Raw genomic sequence first — 19,678 nt, forward strand, 5'->3', positions numbered from 1 at the left:
GTACCCCATAAAAGAATGGGAGTTATGGAGAGGTTCCATATTGTTGATATGAAGGACAACACTTCTATACATGATAGAGTATGTCACGTCATCTCGTCCCCGCTGCATTGATGAGTAACTAGGCACTATATTCTGGTTTAATGATAAGAAAGATAGAATTAGGGTGGGGGTATACTATGTTATACTAAAGTATGACCGAGTAGATGCATGCTAACTATGGGTAAGAATCAGGAACCATTATATCAATATTTGCGGAGTGTTATAGATCTTTTGTACTACCATCAATTAATAGAGCTGAACGACAAAAAAACAAAGTGAAATTTGAAATCCATATGATAGGTGGTAACTATATTATACGGTTAAAGGGGTAATTAGCATACTCCAATTAGTGTGGGGGGAATCTTTGGCTCTATCGAACACTCAGAGAATTATAGGCAGCCTTCTACCGATGTCAAGTCATAGACTGGTTTCTTTAGCCCTTTTTCTATATGTTGGTATTCTATATGACCGACATAAGACTTAACTTGTTAGATATTATGGAGGTTAAATGAGCACCATGCAAAATCTCTCTACTATTTTCTTCTCTTCCACTTTGTCCAATATGAGTTCACTTGGTACTAGTAGCTTTATCAGGGAATTTCATCTTAGTAGGAGCTTTCCAAAGAAATAGTTCAGTCACCACATTAGCAGTGGTTGGGATGATTTTAGGCATGTCCTATTTCCTTTGGCTATATAATTGTGAATTTTTGGGAATTTAAAACCCAATTTTCTCCATAAATTCTCCAATCCAAATAACAGAGAAATTTTCATATTTATACCTTTTCTTGTTGGAGGGGCGACCGTATGTTAAAATACCAAAGAAACAAGGTTAAACCAATGTAATCATGACATTGTAGGTGCTTACGATGGGGAAGATATTACTTCCTTCTGTTGGTTTGGGTGGCATAGCCCGTTGTATAAGTCCCCACCTCTTTTGATCAATTTCTTTAGTATCTAGGGAGCTAAAACTTTACTTTAATAAACTAATAAATAAGGCTCACGCTAGGTGATTACCTTTCTTGTCTGTAGGGTTGGGGGAGGTTTGCTGGGTAAGGGTGATAGAAATAAAGGAAGAGGGGAAACCATGCATGGTACTTCTCGACCCTATCTCTGAGGGACAGTTGAACTAGCAACTCATGAATGCTGCTGGGTTGGATGAGCCAATAAGTCAAAGGTGTTTGATGTATTTTTTGATCAAGAATCACAGTCTTACCTTATCTTCACCATGATAAGGACTCCAAGTACTTATGGAAGAATACAGAAAGATTTATTATTAATATAATGATTGAAATGGAAACCAGAAGCATGACTGGGGTCCTTGTGGTCTAAGATAATCAAACCATCAATAACAGTAATGTAAGAATGAGACTCTTTGGCAGTACTAGTGAACCAGATGGCTACGGAAGTGGAACATAGGACGGAGGACTTATAGTATCTCTTTAGATCTTGCAAAAGCGAAAGACCCCCTAACATAATTTGAATAGAGGCTGACTTTAATTCCACTCTGGCCTTGCGGGTTAGGTCCCTGTGGTTGTGAGCTGGAGCTACCATAGTTTATGGATATAGAAATGAGAGGGCCCCTGTAAAGAGAAAGTCCAGGATAAAAAGTGCTCTGCCTACAAAGCAGGCAGCAAGAGCAGCGCGTCAGCTCTTGGTAAGCCAACAACCCAGTGAACCGGGCGGGGCACTCGAAAAAAGGGGGCACACTGTACAAGTACAAAAAATTAGCCCCGCTCTGCTTTCTTAAAATCAAGGACCATTATGGGAGGTCAAACCAAGGATCATTGAAAGTGGGGGCTCATCCTCGATCAATATTGGATCAAATAATAGGGTCCTTTTGCACTGAACTCTTTTTTTATTGATTCAATACAACAAGGGAAAAGATCTTTTCTATTCCCTACTGAGAAAAAATCTCAAAAAATACTATACATGTTGGGAATACCTCTTTTATGTATCTTTCTTCTGGAGGGAATAGAACAATAGGGAAAGACTGAACCTAGGGTCAGCTTTATTTATTATTGAGAGAATGGGGAGTGAATCAAATTCCATTTCCATTTTTAGGGGCTTTTGGGACTCTCTCAATCTTTTTCATAATTGAGAAGAGGGAAGGAGTCTAAATTAATGGACATTAAATAACCATCATTGATGGACATTGCACATGACACGATCAATTTGACTCAAGGTCCAACACTAATAGAAGTTGGTTACTTCCTAGTAGCGAAGGAAATGAGTTGAAAGCCACTGAAAGGAGAGGGAAAGGATTTTTTTCATAGTAATAGTAGTCTAGTATCATGAGATCAATGCCAGATGTTGAAAACCAAATGAAGTTAAAAAGACCATTCTATTCATTAAGGGGCATAGAGGCACCCTCATTGTACACTATTTTTGGACCTAGTAGTAGACGGGCGGGCCATGCCTTAATTTAGACCAGACCATACTCTTATTTGTTACTTTCACTCCCAGGCATGCAGATCAATGATCTTACTTGTCCTGGAAAAGTACGTAGAGATCTCATGGGATTATGGAATGAGTCTCAATCAATATTTTATAGGATTCCTTATCACGCCACACATGGAGATCTTTCCATAAATATATTAAAATTTTCTCCCTTGAACAAATTCTTAAAGGTTAGGTTACTACTTGCTTCTATGGAAGAGGTTTACTTTGTACCGCTTGGAGGTCATATAGATTGGAATCCAGAGCGATAAGAATGAAAGGGTTGGTGAATTCGTAGCTACAACTACTTGCTCTTTAAAAGGCTTAGATTTTAAGGGAACTAATAAAAGCCTTTTTTAAGTTCCTATAATAGGGAGGTGTAATTCTCGAAAGCCTTTGGTACTTCGGTAGGGCGAGCAACCCTTAAACTAAAAAATGGAGTCTCTGGTTTCATTCTCTTATTTTTTTTATACATTTCAGTCTCTATTTGGACCGCTTCAAACAAAATAAGAAAAAAAGGTCCAGTCAATTGAATAGCTATTTCTTTCCTCGATCTCCTTTTGAAGAAGAGGCTTTCACATTCCTAGTCTAGTAGGGTCGGACGACTTTCTTTGCCCCAGCTTGGTATCACATCCCTGTACAACAACATTATTTGTTTGTGTACCCCTTACCATTCTTGCTTAGTCTTTTAACAACTGGGAAGGCAGTCATAGAAATGAAGCCTATCACCACGCTGATCATTAAATAGGAGATTGTGCCCTTTCTTAAAGATTTGATAGGATTCCCCCTCATCCCCCACCCAAGAGTGCTTATGTCACAGGGGAACTCATGGATGAAAATAATCCTTATGGTTTGTTTTGATATCCGGTAAGGATAATAAAATAAAGAGTCCAGGTTGGTTGGTGAGACTAGTGATAGGAGACATCTAGCTTTGTTCGGAGAGAACTTGTTGAGAATAATATTTTTTGGTTGCTAAATATTACGGCCTAAATGCTAAACTATTGACCCTATTTGTTTGGATGGGTGTTCACACCAAAGTGTTCCCATACCGCATGCATACAGTCGTAAGTAACCTATTGCAACATGGAAAATTTTAGTGAGTGGAATCAACAAAGAAAAGAAAAATAGGTTAATAACATCAACGTGTGTATTTGAGAGACTATCCTCGGGCTGAGGAATGTCCACAAGAGTTTGTTGAGGTGTTTACACTGGCCCATGGTCTGCTTTTATATTCTTTCAAGAGTTCAAATTGGTCCACCTAAGTAGGACGAAAAGAAGGAACTGGAAAAGAAAAGGGGGAGCTATTTTGAAGCCTAGCAACCCAAAAGAGGAAAATGTCTTATACCGAGTTCCCTAACATCAGCTTAACTTAGTAGTAACACTTTTTTTACCGATCGACATGGCACTGCTAGATGCTTTTGATTAATAGAACACGAATAAGAGGTATAGGATTTTGCTTTAGAGGTGGAATCAATTCGAAAATATAAAAATGAATGAGTTATTAGAAGTTATCGTGCCGTTTGTGAAAAGTTTCCAAGAAACTTTAGGTGGGAGATGGGGCAAACCCCTAGGTTCCCGGTGCTCTCCCTGAAGCCCTATCGTAGGGTCCTAATTTTCGTCTACCCAAAATAGCTGGGCAAGAAAAGGGGGAACCTTTTTTCATAAGAACAAATTAAATAATGGAGGCCTCTATGCTCAATCGAATAAGAAAGCTATACAGGAAAAATAGCCTTTTTCTGCTTTCTAAAGCAAAGGGGGAGTATTTGTCAAAAGTAAAGACCACACTTCACAATTGTGGCTCTCAGAAGAGTATTACAGGTTACTATGTTTCGAGAATAGTGATCTACAAATCAGGGAGAGAAAACATTCATATTTTTTTTTCAAGAGATTCTATCTCAGAATCGTGCCTTGAGGGGGATGCTTCCAATCATACCGAGGACTTTATGGATTTATTTTTTGAAAATCAAGAGGTATTGTACAAAAACCCCAAATAGGGACCCGTAAAGAAAGACATGAAGAAAATCAAGTTCGTTGAGCAAGCCAAACTCGCTTTTGTAGAACGTGGGAATGAGTCTCCCTATATAAAAGAAATTCTTGGGTTAGGGTGAAATTCGATGATCTATGAAGGAACGCTAGATATATGTTTAACACATACAAGTCGAATGTCTACGAAAAAGATATCATAAAGTTTTGTTCTTTGTTCCTATTTCTTGCTTTTTTTTTCCAATGTGTCATTGTCTGATTTTTGGTTGTCTGATCACTCTCAAAATTATGTATCCACTTATCATATTTTTACCCCTACTCGGTATTTTTGTAGCAGGTTGTTTAGGAAGTTTTCTAGGAAAATAAGGAGCCACTATAATAACCACTATGTGTGTTTCATTCTCTTCAATCATCTTTGGTTACTTTTTATGAAGTCGTACTAGGAGCTAGTTCTTGCTATCTAAGAATTTCTCCATGGATCTCATCAGAAATGTTTAATGTTTCTTGGGGATATTTTAGCAACCTTGAAGTCATTGAATGAATAGCCAAGAAAATAGATCAGATCTAGTTGTGGCTGTTGCTCCATGGCGATACGGACTAGACCCGCTCCTACCCACGTACCATAGCATATTAGGAATAAGGGGGGACATATTGGACATAATAACTCTCTTAGTTGGGGGTTGTGCTTCTCTGCCTTTCAATCGATACACAGTTAAGGAGGCCGATCATGAATGCTATAGGTGTAGGAGCGATTCTGGTCAGGGAAGGCTAAGACAACACCTCGCATATGGGTAGCAAGAGGAATCTTATGCCCCAATAATGGGGCCTTATGGGGAAGGGCCTAATCAAATAGGGACAACACACCCCCTACTTTAAGTTCACCTTTGTATACACTGAATCACTCTTTTGGTCTAGTCGGTGGAAAGAGTGAACTACACAAGCTAGTTAGATGTGTAGGGTACAGGGCTCGTAGTACCCTCTTTAATTGATCAAGCCTTTTATTCGCTTTGATAGTGAATTAACTACTAAAGGGGCAGGCTTGCACTCCTTATTTGAGACAACTAAGGCAGGCGGTGGACTCTTTCATAAGGTAAGGGAAGAAGGGGCCTAAGCATGGCAAAAAATTGAACACTTGAGTGAAAAAGAAAAGCGAGACATTACCTTTTTTTCCAGGCATGTTCGAACATACGGTTCCTACGTAAGATCAAGTTGGTGAGCCATGTGATGGGAAACCTTCCCGTATGGTTTGGAGAGCACTAAATTAGAATTAGAGGTTTACCACCATATCATTATATGTAAGGGGAGCTCGCTTGATTCGCATATTGGTCCGACTCTTAATTCACTTCTGACCTTTTGTTTAATAGCCTGACCATAGTGATGTTAATTATAAATACATTCATAAGTAGCTTGATCCATCTTTATTCCATTTCATATATGTTTGGGAATCCACATAGCCCTCGATTTATGTATTATTTATCCATTCTTACTTTTTTTATAACAATGTTGGTGACTGGAGATAACTTTCTTCAATTATTCCTGGGATGGAAGGGAGTAGGTCTTGCTTCATATTTGTTAATTCATTTTTGGTTTACACGACTTTAGGCAGATAAAAAGGCTATAAAAGCTATTCTTTTCAATTGAGTAGGCGATTTTGGATTAGCTCCGGGGATTTTGGGTTGTTTTACTTTGTTTCAAATAGTAAACTTTCCCACCATTTTTGCTCGTGCTAGTGCCCCCAGAAATTCTTGGATTTCTTGCTATATGAGATTTACTGCCATAACTCTTAATTGTATTTACTTTTTATTGGTGCTATTTATAAATCTACATATATAGGATTGCATACTTAGTCACTTGATGCTATGAAGGGTCCCACTTCAGGATCTGCTTTGATTCATGCAGCTACTATGGTAACAAATGGTGTTTTCATGATAGCAAGCTTCTCCCCTTATTTTAATACCCATATATGGCTTTGATTGTTATTATATTTGTAGGAGCTATGATGCCATTCTTTGCAGCAGCCATTGGAATATTACATAATGATCTATAGAGGGTCATAGCTTATTCAACTTGCATTCAATTAGGCTATATAATCTTTACATACAGTATCTCTAACTATTCGGTTAGCATCTTTCACTTAATGAATCGCCCTTTTTTCAAAGCATTACTATTCTTGAGTGTAGGTTCGGTGATTCATTCCATGTAGGATAAGAAATATATACAGAATATTGGGTGGGCTTGCCTCCTCATTCTCTTTTACCTATGACATAATGCTCATGGGAAGCTTATCTCTAATTCGATTTCCTTTTCTTATTAGATTTTATTCCAAAGATGTGATCTTAGAGACCGGTTATTCTAAGTATACCATCAATGGGAACTTTACTTTCTGGTTGAGAAGTGTCTCTATCCTTTTCACTTCTTATTACTCCTTTCGTTCACTTTTTCTAAAATTTCCAGTACCAACTAATTCATTCAGGCGAGACATCTTATGATGTCAGGATGCACCCATCGTATGGTCATTCCTTTAATACTTCTTGCTCTCGAGAGTCAATTTGTAGGATACTTGGCCAAAGAATGACTTGTTAGTCCATAACTAAGTACTATGATAGAGCGGCTATTGCTCACCCGACACAATCGTACGAGGTAGAAATTCACCCAAAACAATCATCCAAGGTGAACAAGAATTAGGGATTAGATATGGGCAAAATTCCCACTAATGGCTGAGATGTTCAGTCGACTCCCTTCTCCTTTGTGGGGGTCCCGACCCCTACGAGTAAGAAGAAAAGGGAGGAGGAAAGAGGCCTGGGAAACCATCATAATTAGTAAACAAGTGTAAGAATCACTGCCCGATAGTATGAAGTACTAGCCACACTAAGGGATAGGCCATGAAGCAAAGGATGGGAACAAGCGGAATCATTGTGTTTAAATTTTTTCCCTTGCAATGACCATCCAATGGACCATGGACTAAATGGCCACTTCCTGAAAGGAATATGTCCAGGGGAACGCCGACCCTTGATAAGGTACATATCGGGCCTATGGGCTATTGTGACTATCTAAGAATACACTTGAAACTGGATGGATGAACAAACTCAGCTGGTGGACTGCCGAGCTACAAGTCTTATAACACAGAAGTGGGATTCTTTAAAATTTGAAGGTAGTGGGTGGCCAAGAGGACCCACTTGGAGACTTGGGATCTCAGCAGGAAATGCGAAGGTTGCAATAAGCTGTCTGGCCAAAGAGAATCAACTAATTTAGGTATGATCTTAGTAGGATCATAATAGGGAATACCCTAACCCTGGGAACCAGGGCCTGTCCATTCTTTATTTGCAATCGAATTTCTAGCTTTGTTCGTCTACAACTAAATATTTTGATCTGGTTTGATTCATGATCACATCTAAAAACCTAATCCCATGGGATTTAATGGACATTTTTCATTCTTCACTCAGTCATTAGTATCCTTTCCAAAGTCAACCTAACTGCTTACCTTTGGAAAAGCTCTAAATAGGACTTCGCCCTTATGCCTTTCTATATAATAGAAGAAAGTTAGATAGTTGTATATAGAATTAGACAGATCGTCTAAACCATGAATAGAATCAACTTTGTTCTGAAGGCCTAGCGATTTCCTTTTTTTGCAAAGGCGGTCCTTTTCTTCACTTGGACTGATGACTAGTTTGGTCATTACTGCTAACTATTATAGGAGTATGTATCCCACTCAGAACTACCAGTAGCTTTGGTTGTTGAATCTCGTGCAAGTTAGGTTGTGGCTATATTGGTTGCAAGAAGAACTTAGGCTCTTTAGGTGTGTGTTGACCTTGCACTCTAATTTCTTCTAATGTCGTATGTATGATAGAGGTAGTGTAGTGATTGACCTCAATACTAATAGTGATCCCCAAGGTTAAATGAATGAATGAAGCTATGGTTATACCCGAATAGAGATGGTGGTCTTCCTTAAATGTCTCCAAGCTAACCATAATGGAATTGATGGGAAAAGAAGTCAATAATAGTCTGTTCTCGCCTATCAATAGATAGAAGGTTGTTTCTAGGCTTAAACCATTTGAAACAAAATTGCTATCTTGTTCTTGTTATTGATAGAATAATATTCTCTGTCTCTATCAAATAAAGTAGGGGGGAGAAATGGAAGAGAGAAAGAAAAAGTGCAAAGGATTGAAAAGTCTAATAGGGGAAGAATGGTTGACACGTTGACTGCCTTTGATAGACAAAAATAACCGGAGTGGTCTAATCTAATCACGTGGGGTAGAGCCTAATCGAAAGGTGCTAGAAAGAGTAAGGGCAAGTGAGATAAGGAAACTAGTTGTCCCTATGTAAAAAACCTTGCACTGGGAGAGTCTTTCTCTAATGAGAATAAGGAAAGTTTTTGGCCAAGACAAGAAAGGAACTCGCCCTTTGACACCAAGGGATAATAGCTGATTGTTGGTGAAAGGAATCTATGAGTAAAGGTTCTCAAACTGAGTTACGACCAATGTGGAACCAATGAGTTCAATCGAACAACGTAACGAGTCTAAGGGAAGGATCAAGCATCAAATAAATAAACGGGCATAGGCTTAATAGTGAATGCAGACCCCCTGTAACTAGATATGAGATCAATGACAACAACAAAAGAAAAATGTTGAGAGAAATTCTTGGCCCAACAAATACATTGCGAAGAGACATCGAAGATGAAGATTTTCTAATGCAGTGCCAGCACCGGATGGAATTTACAAATAAAGAAACAACCCACCAGAAGGGCATACCTTAAGGGGCACCTTTCTCCCCCGACAAAGATCTATCTCCATGAAGCCAACCTATGGATAGAAAGAAAGATGAAGGAAAGAAAAATGAAAGAAGAAATCCAAATTTTATTTAGGAATATGATATAGGAAGAAGGGGAGTACGCAGCCGAACAACCGCTGGGGTTTTTAGTAGTGATAGCATAACTAATAAAATGGGCCACCCCAAACCTAGAGCTGACAGTTAAATCCACAATTGACATCGGGTGCCAGCTATCTGAAAAATGCAGACTGAAGCAGAAGGTCACAAAATACGGCACAATAAGGTGGTCGTTAGACCATAGATTGTGCGAAGGAATGAGATAATCAATTAGAATTGAGACAGGGATGAGAGGTGAAAGATATTTTTGAGCCTGTAAGCATTAAACAACAACAACTTTTTAGTCGTTGCATGCTAGATTGTAGGTTAGGGGTATAGTAGGGGTGACCCTTTATCAAACTTTTATATAATATAAGGTAAGATTTTTGGAACCCTAGTTTTAGAGTTTTCCCCAACCAACCTATGACTTACTAATAAAAAGGGGCTTGTCTTACTAATAAAAAGGGGCTTACCCTTTTCAGCTTCATTTCACTACCGCATAAATAATGGATCCGCTTGGCTAGATGAGCAATCTTTTATCTGGCCTCTGTAACAATAGTAAAGTGTTTTGCTACTTTTAATTAGAAAAAGAAGATCGAGCAAGGAAAAGAAAAAAGGAGTTATCCCCCCTTCTCTGGTAATCTGTCGTTGCATATGTCAAAAAAGAAGGAGGAAAGAAGCAAAGAACAACCATTTGACTTTGTCAAATGAGGTGGAGGGTTTGACTAGGTGACATAATGGAAATATATTGGACTGCAAATCCAAGAATGATGGTTTGACCCCGTCCTTGGCCTCGGGGAGTGGTGAGTAGTCGGAACTTGTTTAAGTATAATGGCATAGTATTAGGGTAGAAGGATGTCTTTTGTTATAGAAATCCAAAGACAAGACTCTAAAACTTCCAAACAAAAAAAATGAAAGAAAAGAAGGATCTTTTTACTTTATGCTTGAATATAATGAATTCGGTAGGTTAAAATAGACCCTATGGTCGACCGAAGGTGTTGTGCCACTTAAATTCAAATCTATCTTACTTGCAATCCATTGTTTTCCAGCCATCTCATAATAAAATGTTAGACCGAGGCTGACACAACCAAATTGGTTGAGGAAAAGGAACCCGCAGTGACCAAGAACTCCCAACCCCAAAAATGAATACCAAAAAAGTTTAAGGTTACCGATGACATGTTGGATGAAAAGATGGGGACCCTCTAAGTTGACCACCTTACCCACTAAGGGGGAAAGGAAAATGCGAATTGACCAAAAAACCAAACCACTTGACTGACCCCTTCATAGTCCATTCATTAAGGTTGGGGATGGCTGGAACCAATTAGAGGTGCAAATCGCCCAAGCGAATCCAGAAAATGAACCACAACGCAATGAATAGGACTCATGTTAGAGGATTTTTGAGTGTGAGCTAACACTCATGAAGTTACAAGGACCCACAATAATCAAAGGGGCCACCAAATTGAAGATGTTTTTCAACTAAATAGGACTAATGTAGATCCAGAAGAATGGTCTAGGCTTTCAAAAAGATAAAGATAGAAGGGATAAAGAGACAGTCTTTTGAACAATCAAGTAGACATAAGGATCTAGCTCACGATTACTTAGAGCTGGCAGAGATCTCGGACGGGGAAAAGCGACACTCGAAATCTATTAAACAAGACCAAGAACAAAGACATACCATTCCCTCTAGAGAAAGTAGTAATGATTTCTACGAATGCTTCCCTCGAGGACGTGTACAATAAGGTCTTTGAAAATTCCTATCAACATGGTGCATCTCTTAGTAGAGGGGCATGAAAAGTGGAGACTTTGACTTACGAATTAAATAATAAACATTTTTCTTGAGGAAGAGAATCCAGGATGACCGCTTTTTTCATTCGCTATGAACTAACTAGATGCGTACTTGTATGATCAATCAATGGATGAGAGAATTGCATGAATGATGAGACCGACCTAACCTAAAGTCAAGGTTATTTATTCTCTTGATAGAAACTCTTTATTAACAAATACTACGAACCAATTTGGAGAAAGAAAAAGTACAGCATGAGATAGGTGATAGAGAAATTTCCGATAGCAAATTACTTGACTCAATGTATGGAGGGAGAGACTTCTAACTCAATCATGAAATCAATGTTGAGTCAACAATCATTAAGAGGGGTACCAATAAGTGAGATCAAGCCAGCCCTTATAAAGGTATAGGGTTTCAAACCTGTGTTTCTTTAAATATTCTATAAATCTAAATAAAGTAGGGACTTCAAAGCTTGACTAAGAAGGAAGAAAGTTGAATTTCAGAAATCAAAGAGGTGCTTTAAATTCAATAAAAAATAGCGCTAAAGATCAAGAAAGGGCCCCTTACTATAGATAGGGCCTTAGCGCTGTACTAATAACAAACATATACAGGGATGAATTTGTTCATCTTGTCAGAATCAATTCTATGTTTGAATAGAATAAGTACTACTTAGTAGTAGAAAATCAAAGAGATAGATAGAGAGGGAACTCTTTCATACCCGATAACTCCTAGGATGAGAAATAGGTTCTTTGTTTTTAGTAGAAAGAGTTCTAGCCTTTGTTGCCCCTCGATAGAGTGAGTCTACTTAGAAAACTGGTAAGGTATGGAGATATACTAATCAATATGAATCTCTAGAGTGGATGGTTGATCGTCGCCTCCTTGTTTAAGAGGCTTTTTGGTCGGGGGGGGGGGGGGCTTCTTATCGTAACCCTTTCTCCCAGTGTATGTGAAAATAAGTGACAAACTCATTTTTCCTCAATCATAGGTTAAAGAACGAGATCCGGTTTTCTATATTAAGTCAATTTTTCCTTAGTATCTCAGTGGTAGAGCGGTCTACTATTAATCAATTGGTCGTAGGTTCAAATCCTACTTGGGGAGATTTTTGAGTTATCTCTTTTCTGACCAAGCGCTTGCCTCCGGTGGTGTCCTTTTCCTTTGTTTCTAATCTAGCATAATTGTGGGACATCACAAGAATTAAGATGATTGTTGGTTTTTATTCCTCAGCCTCATATAGAAACACTTAGTTCCTTCCATTCTTAGGGAAGGATTCACTGGAAAGACTGGAGCAATATCTTAATTAGCCAGAAGGAATTAGTCTCCACAAGCATTATTCAAAGAATGAACAAGAAAAGAGTTACTATTTTGGATAGATGGATGTGTCCCAATGGCTAAAGCTCTGCCATCTTCTTGTAGACTGAACTCTCTTCTCTTTAGGTTTTGAGTTCTTTTTGGGGGTGGTGGTCCAATTTAATAGTGAAAACAAAGTTCTTAAATGTTTAGATTCCCCCAAAATGATAGCTAAGCTAATTATCGTAGTTCCCTTCAATTAAATCAATAAGCTTTTTAATTGATTCAAGGCGCTGCCCCCTTCTTAGAATTAGAACCCATTGAGGGGGGCCTCAGTCCAAGAAGGGGAGAGTGATCCAGTGGTCAAAAGTGACAGACTGTAAATTTGTTGATGTTTTTTTACGTAGGTTCAATTCCTGCCTCTCCCACTTTTTTTGAAGACTTTAGAGAAGAGAAAAAAGGCATTCGTCAGCATAAGAAAGCCAAATAAGAGAAGCTTTTTCTTTATTTTTTTTGGCCATTCCATGAAGTAAAATTGTATCGTATGTTAGTTAGAGAGGTTGGTGAAATACCACAAACTATTGATTTCCCATCTTATCCAATCCCAACAAGAATAGAAGTGAGTCATTTTTGACTTGTCTTGTTGTTGTAGTCTTTTAGCTTATGTAGTTGGCCTTCCTTCACGCATGTGTCTACTAGAATGTCTCCTTGTTTCGAGAAAAAACCAAGATGATACATACGATAGGAGAAGGAAAGATCCTTATTTTATAGAACCTGGGGAATTAAAGTTTGATCAAGGATTGGAGAGAAGAGGTAAAAAAAGGGGATCAGGATAGATTTAAAAATCTTTGTGTGAGCCGTATATGGTGAGAATCTCACGTACAGTAACAAGGAGGTTCATATCTATATGTGTAGTATGGAACTTAGGCTTACCCACCCTATTTTTTCCATGATCTATGGGTCTACTAGAGCTACCTACTTTGATCAATTAGCCAAGATTTTTACCGGATACAAAATCCTTAGTGCTTGATCTAGTGGTATTTTTATAGGGATTCTATTTATCATTATAGGATACCTATTCAGGATCATTGCAGTTCATTTTTGGGTGGCTGACTATAGATGGTATGGTAAGGTGGGTGGTATTGCTCTGCGGTCAATCTTCTTAACCATGCGTGGGCTGGGCTTAGAGCGCATGAAGCTCATCACTACCTCGTAAGGTCATTGAGACCATAGCATGTTACATAAAAGTTTCACCCTCTATGTAGTGTTTTCACATAACATCCCACTTAGAAGAGCAACTTGCTCTGTAATGTTGTCACACAATATAAGCACGTCGCCCTCCTACTGGCTGGCCGAATTAATGTTATTTTCCAGTCAACTTTCGACCCTATCAAGTGCAAAAAACATAGTAGAATCACACAATATATGTTGCTAGTGTGCTTCCTACTCACAAGGAAAGAAAGAAGAATGACAAGGGTTTAGTTTGGATTTAATTATTTACAGCATAAGAGTAGATTCCCCAAAAAATCCCTGGAACAAAAACTATAGGAGGATATATTGGCAATATCCAACGGTGAACAATTTCCCAAAATAAAAACTGCCTAGAAGTTCAAGTACCTTTAGTACTATACTCTACCCTCAAACTAGCAGCCTTAACAAAAAGTAAGACCGCCCTTGTCCCTTTTCTTTCTCTATTCCGCCTCCTTTTTAGCTTTGTTTTAATAGAGTCTAAGTTAAAGTGGTTAGTATGCCTACTTTACCTACTTTACTAAAGGGAACATACTATGTTTCATTTCTAGGTTTATAGATTGGATTCTGTCTGCCCCTAGACATAATCAGAGTGAGGCTTTGGTTACCAGAAAATGGTTCTCCAAAGGTGACTATTTCTATCATTGAAGTATTCGTCGCCTAATCAAATAAAAGAAGTTACTATCAAACTACTTGCCCTTTTGAAGTACCAAAGGTGACTCATTTCAGTGACTTGGAAATGGGTTTTCCCTTGAATTGAAGTGATGAGGTCAGAAAGAGGGAAGTAGGGCTCCTCTTGAATAATTGTTGGTTCTTTACTCTCCTTTAGAATGAAAGTTTCTACGAAGTCCCTCTTCTTACAGTAGTTGAATGACCCTACTACTTACTTTGTTTGTTTCAAAAGGTGAACAGCCCCCCCAACTAGTTGTATGGGGTGGGATGCGTGTGAAATGTTGCTTTGAATATGAGTAATTCCTAAAAAAAGCTTTGTCTGATATTTGATGAAGATCTTTCTATCAATAGATAGGAATGAGTGTTCGATACAGGGGATAGGATCCATCTACTCTTTAATCTCATAATTCTTTTATGAAATATATATATATATATATATATATATCATTTATATATATCTTGTCTATCTATCATTGATTCTTAATTCCAATTTTTGGGTTCCCGAGGCCCCAAAAGGAATGGATCATTTCTGCCAATGAAATGAATGCGAAGCCCATTTTGAATTCTTCTACGATTCTAAATTTTTCACAAAGAGAATAAGTTGCTACTACCTTTCCTCTTTCTTTTCCTGCATTGCTAATCTTCTCCTCCACGTGGTCGAGATGGTGACGGGCATGGGATAAATAAACCTAAGAAAAGACGCTCATCTGTTAGGTCCTTTTTTAGTGCAACACAGGAAAACACCCTCTTTTTGTCATCCCTATAGCTTTCCAGATTTTGTATTGAACGCATGGAGTAGCTAAATCCCTTCATATTCTATTTGAGCCTATGTTTAAGCCAAACCCACACCCTATTTTTCTAAGGCTAGAAAGAGTACCGACCAAGTTTAGATAAGGGAATGCTTTCCCCAAGCATTAAAGTAAAGGCTCGACAAAGGGAGGGAGGTGCAGAGAGGGAAGGAAAATGATTTTAAAGATCAAAGAAGGCCGAGGATGGCCTTAGGTGTGTCTTATCTGAAAGAAACATGCTTTTCTTTACCGTCTTGGTATGATTGTTGGGCCCTCCTTCTTACAGTGTCTTTCATCGTCTCTCCTTATTCTGCCCTTTCTATTAAGATAGAAGCCTTCGGGCTTTGCTTGCCCTTACTAATAAGAAATTCTGGTTCGGCACCAAAAAGCGCTGGTAAAAACTGAAAGTAAAGGGTCCATGTAGCTATTGTATCTGCCCCCTTCTTAGTCAATGGGGCACATCAGTTTCAACATTTACTACAAAAAAGAGAATCCACTTCAGATAACCACGTCTATTCTAGGAAACATATGGAATAGCCGAGAGTAGACCTTTTTGGATATATTATCCAAGTTGAGAGTAGATTTATAGGAAAAGCCGTCTAATGGAAAATGACTTTCACGTTTGGTTCAGAGAGATCTTTTTTTATTGAGAATTCCTCATTCCCTTTTGTGTCAATTCCCCAATGGTGAATTTCAAACTTGTGGGGCCCTATCTATTCCATCTCTCAATCCCCTAATAAAACCCTACCCTTCGGATACCATATATGTGGGCACCTGATATTTATGAGGGTTCACCCATCCCAATTATAACATTTCTTTCTATTGTACCTAAAATCTCTATTTCTGCTAATATTTCATGTGTTTCTGTTTATGATTATTATGGAGATACATTACAATAAATACTTTTTTCTGTAGCATTGCCTATATGATCTTAGGAGCATTGACCGCTATGGACCAAATGAAATCAAAAGACTACTAGGTCATAGTTCAATTGGACATATAGGTTATATTCATATTGGTTTCTCATGTGGAACCATAGAAGGAATCCAATCACTACTAATTGGTATCTTTATTTATGAATGAATGGTGATAGATGCATTCGCCATAGTTTTAGAATTACGGCAAACCCGTGTCAAATATATAGATGATTTAGGTGCTCTTAGCCAAAATGAATCCTATTTTATCTATTACCTTCTCCATTACTATGTTCTTATACGCATGAATACCCTTGTTAGCCGAATTTTATAGAAAATTCTATTTGTTCTTCACTATTTTAGGTTGTATGGCTTACTTTCGTGCCCTAGTGGGAGTAGTGACTAGAATTATAGGTCGTTAAATAGCCATAAGGTTGCCACGAGTAAGTAAGAAAGAGGGACTAAAGGAAGTTCTCCATGAACCGAACACATAGCTTACCGAATCTATTGCGACAAAAATGGGAATGCATGCTACGAAAGATAGGGTTGAGTTTGATTCGTATACTAAAGTGCTCCCTGCCGAATATTAGAATGATGTGATCCGGGTGGAGTCTTGATTCAAAAAGATGAAGGGCCCAAAAGACTAAATAGGGTGTGAAAAATTCCCCATATCTTTGGGGACAAAAAATGAATAGACATCTCAATTTGATACAACCCTTTTGATTTAGTTAGGAAATGATGTGTGAGCAGATGCTAACACATTTGAGGCTTTAAACTGAGAATAATTGCAAGGTCTTAAGCAACTTTTGTCGTTTTTGATTATTTTATCTTTGATTTTTGCAGTAGAAGCCAAGATACAAGAGAACCAACAAGGATGGAAACAAAAGAGTTGAAATTTGAAGCAAATAAAAGAGAAGTGTGTATGACGACATTCCTGATAAGTCATCAGCCATGTGACAAGTTATCAGAGATACCGTCAGCCTTAGATAAAGAATGGACCTCAGCTAAAAGTTATGACAACATTCCCTGATAAGTCATCAAAGAGTTGATAAGTCATCAGGTTTCATTGTGAACCTTAAGCAGGAAGTGCTAAAACTGAAGAAAGAGCTGACGACATTTAAAATAAATCATCAGACTCCGATAAGGTGTCACGAATGTTGTTATCTAATTTGAGAAATTGCTGAACTCTGTGATTTTGTGTCCATAATAAGGGTGAACTATTTAAAGCATACTTTAGGATTTTCTAAGGGGGGAAACCTATTTTGGGACACACGTATATTGTTACTTTTCTCTCTAGTTTCTTGGATTGAAAAACAATTAACTTTGAAGAGATTTTCATCAATATTTTGGGATTTCTATTGTGATCTAATATGAGAATCACTAGTTACTATTCATCCTGTGATAAGTTCATCTTTCAAATTATGAATACATCTAGTAGTTTCGCTTATTACATTATGAGTGTCTAAATCTCTTTAACCCAAATTATGGGATCTATGGGTTAAGTCTTTGTAAGATGCTAATTATTTAAGATTCTAAAGGTAATAGGACTCCTTCATAATTCTGAGATTTTAATTATTATCTATTGGTTGCAAACGATAGATAGCACTTTCTTTGATTTTCTTGAGATAAGAAATCAAATATAATAGGAAGTGAATTATTGACAGGGACTTGGAAACACTAAACTTCCATTTAATAATTAATGTTGTAACAAGGTTGATTAACCTGAGGTGAAGTCTGGTCAGTGAATATAAATTCCCTAAGTCTGAGAGGATTAGTTAATTAAATGCTTAAGTAGGTCGAAAAACATTTAGGCATAACTTCAATAAAGACAATCTGTTGTTCCTACCTATCGTGAGAACCTTGAATCACTATTAACATCTGTCAAGTACCAAAACCCATCGTGAACATAATTCTATTTTTTGATAAACTCTTGATTACAAACACTGAAACTAAAGTGACCAACAATTATTTGCTAATCTCCAAAACCCCTATTTTATCTTTTTGTGCCAGTTGTTTGAATTCAACTTGTAGCTATAGTTTCAAATTAGTTTAATCGCCACTTATATTTTTCTCTGTGGATTCGACCCCGACTCCAAAAGTTAGGTAAATATATTGACAATGACCGCCTTGTACTAAATTGATGTGTAAGTTGAGTGTTATCAAAAATGGCACTGTTGACGGGGAACAATTTGGCGTATTGAATTGGTTTGGAATTTTAGTTTACTAGCTTGAATTCAAACTTATAAATATTTGTTTAGTTTATTTTTTTAATTTTTTAATTTAATTTTTATTTTTCTCACACCTTTCTTGAGATGTCAGCCTGGATAGATGGGTTTTTGAGTGATGACGATTCTTGTTATTATTGTAGGGGACCATATTTTGAGGCTCACTGTCCAGATTTACCTGGAAGTGCATGGAGGGGACCTTCACAATATGATGTGGAAACTGTCCTACTTACTGTAACTTGGTGTTTGGCTTGTTGTCAAAGTGATCATACTGAAGATATGTGTGCAGTCATGATTCAAGCGAACAAATTGATGAAATGAATTTTAGAGAATCAAGAACAGCTGTGGGCTGAGCTAAAGGAGTTACCACTCTCACCATGTTTACAGTGGCTAAACAAAGAAGAATATGAAGAGGACATTAGCCAATTTGTGGAGAAAACACAATAATCTCAGCCACTCGATTGCCATCTTGATCTTGAGACTTACATTAAGAAGGTGAATAAAAGTAAGTGTGTAGTAGATAGTATAAATTTTTAAGAAGGATTGATTGGGCCTCATTCAAAGAACTTTTCTACATTATGTTTAGATGATATCTTATCTGCGGAATCATTTAAAATAGTATAAGAGTGTGAATATAAGGAACAAGAATCCTATATTATTGATTTTACACTAGACAAGCAACATAAAAACATACCTCACTTTAAGGCCGAGTGGTTTACCACGCTCAATCCATTACTCAATTTCTTAATTTTTGTACCACCCCCTATGATCGAGGCAATAAGATAGACTCTAAGTGGGGGCAAAATTCATATCCTCAAGGTGGAGGAAAAAGCTGAGTTGGGTCATGCCACAAAACTAAATTATTCGCTGCTTGGGAGGCAACCCAAGGTATTTTGTTGTTTATATTCTTCTTATGTGATTGACATCAGATCTTTGCACCCATGGTGCCACAGGTATATTTCTAACTCTGTTGTTTTGGTTTGATGCATTGGGGACATTGCATGATTTTAAGTTGAGGGTGGGGTTACTTGTGGGTGTTGATGTCCTCTTAAGGTTTTTGTTGTTGTGCCTCTTTTCTCCAGAGTCTTGTTCCTAGTAGAGCCGACATGTTTAGGCTATTGTGATTTGTTGTAAAATATTGTAGTTGACTAGAAGAAATACAAGTACCTTAGGCAATTGACATGTGTTTGTTGATTTTTGAACACCTCTCAAATGGTTTGTTTAATAACTGTGTGATATGCATTTATGTGTGACCACTGTGCCTGTTGTCATGGAATTAGTACTAGTGACATGATAACCATTTCTAAACAATTGCATAAACCGAATGGGTATTAGCTTGTGATGTACCTTTGTGCCATGTGTGTGTGAGATACTACCTGGTTTTCGTTGTGTGTTAAATCCAGAACTTACCCGGTTGGTCTTGCCTTGGTTGTAGGATAG

At 37.7% G+C, this 19,678-nt stretch overlaps 1 pseudogene; it reads left to right on the top strand.

Annotated features, from left to right (window-relative positions):
* The first annotated feature begins 15,863 nt into the window (after positions 1–15,863).
* On the top strand, positions 15,864–16,507 carry LOC124897972 (annotated as a pseudogene).
* The last annotated feature ends 3,171 nt before the right edge of the window (positions 16,508–19,678 follow it).

Source organism: Capsicum annuum, chromosome 4 (assembly GCF_002878395.1).
Source record: "Capsicum annuum cultivar UCD-10X-F1 chromosome 4, UCD10Xv1.1, whole genome shotgun sequence".
NCBI lineage: Eukaryota > Viridiplantae > Streptophyta > Magnoliopsida > Solanales > Solanaceae > Capsicum > Capsicum annuum.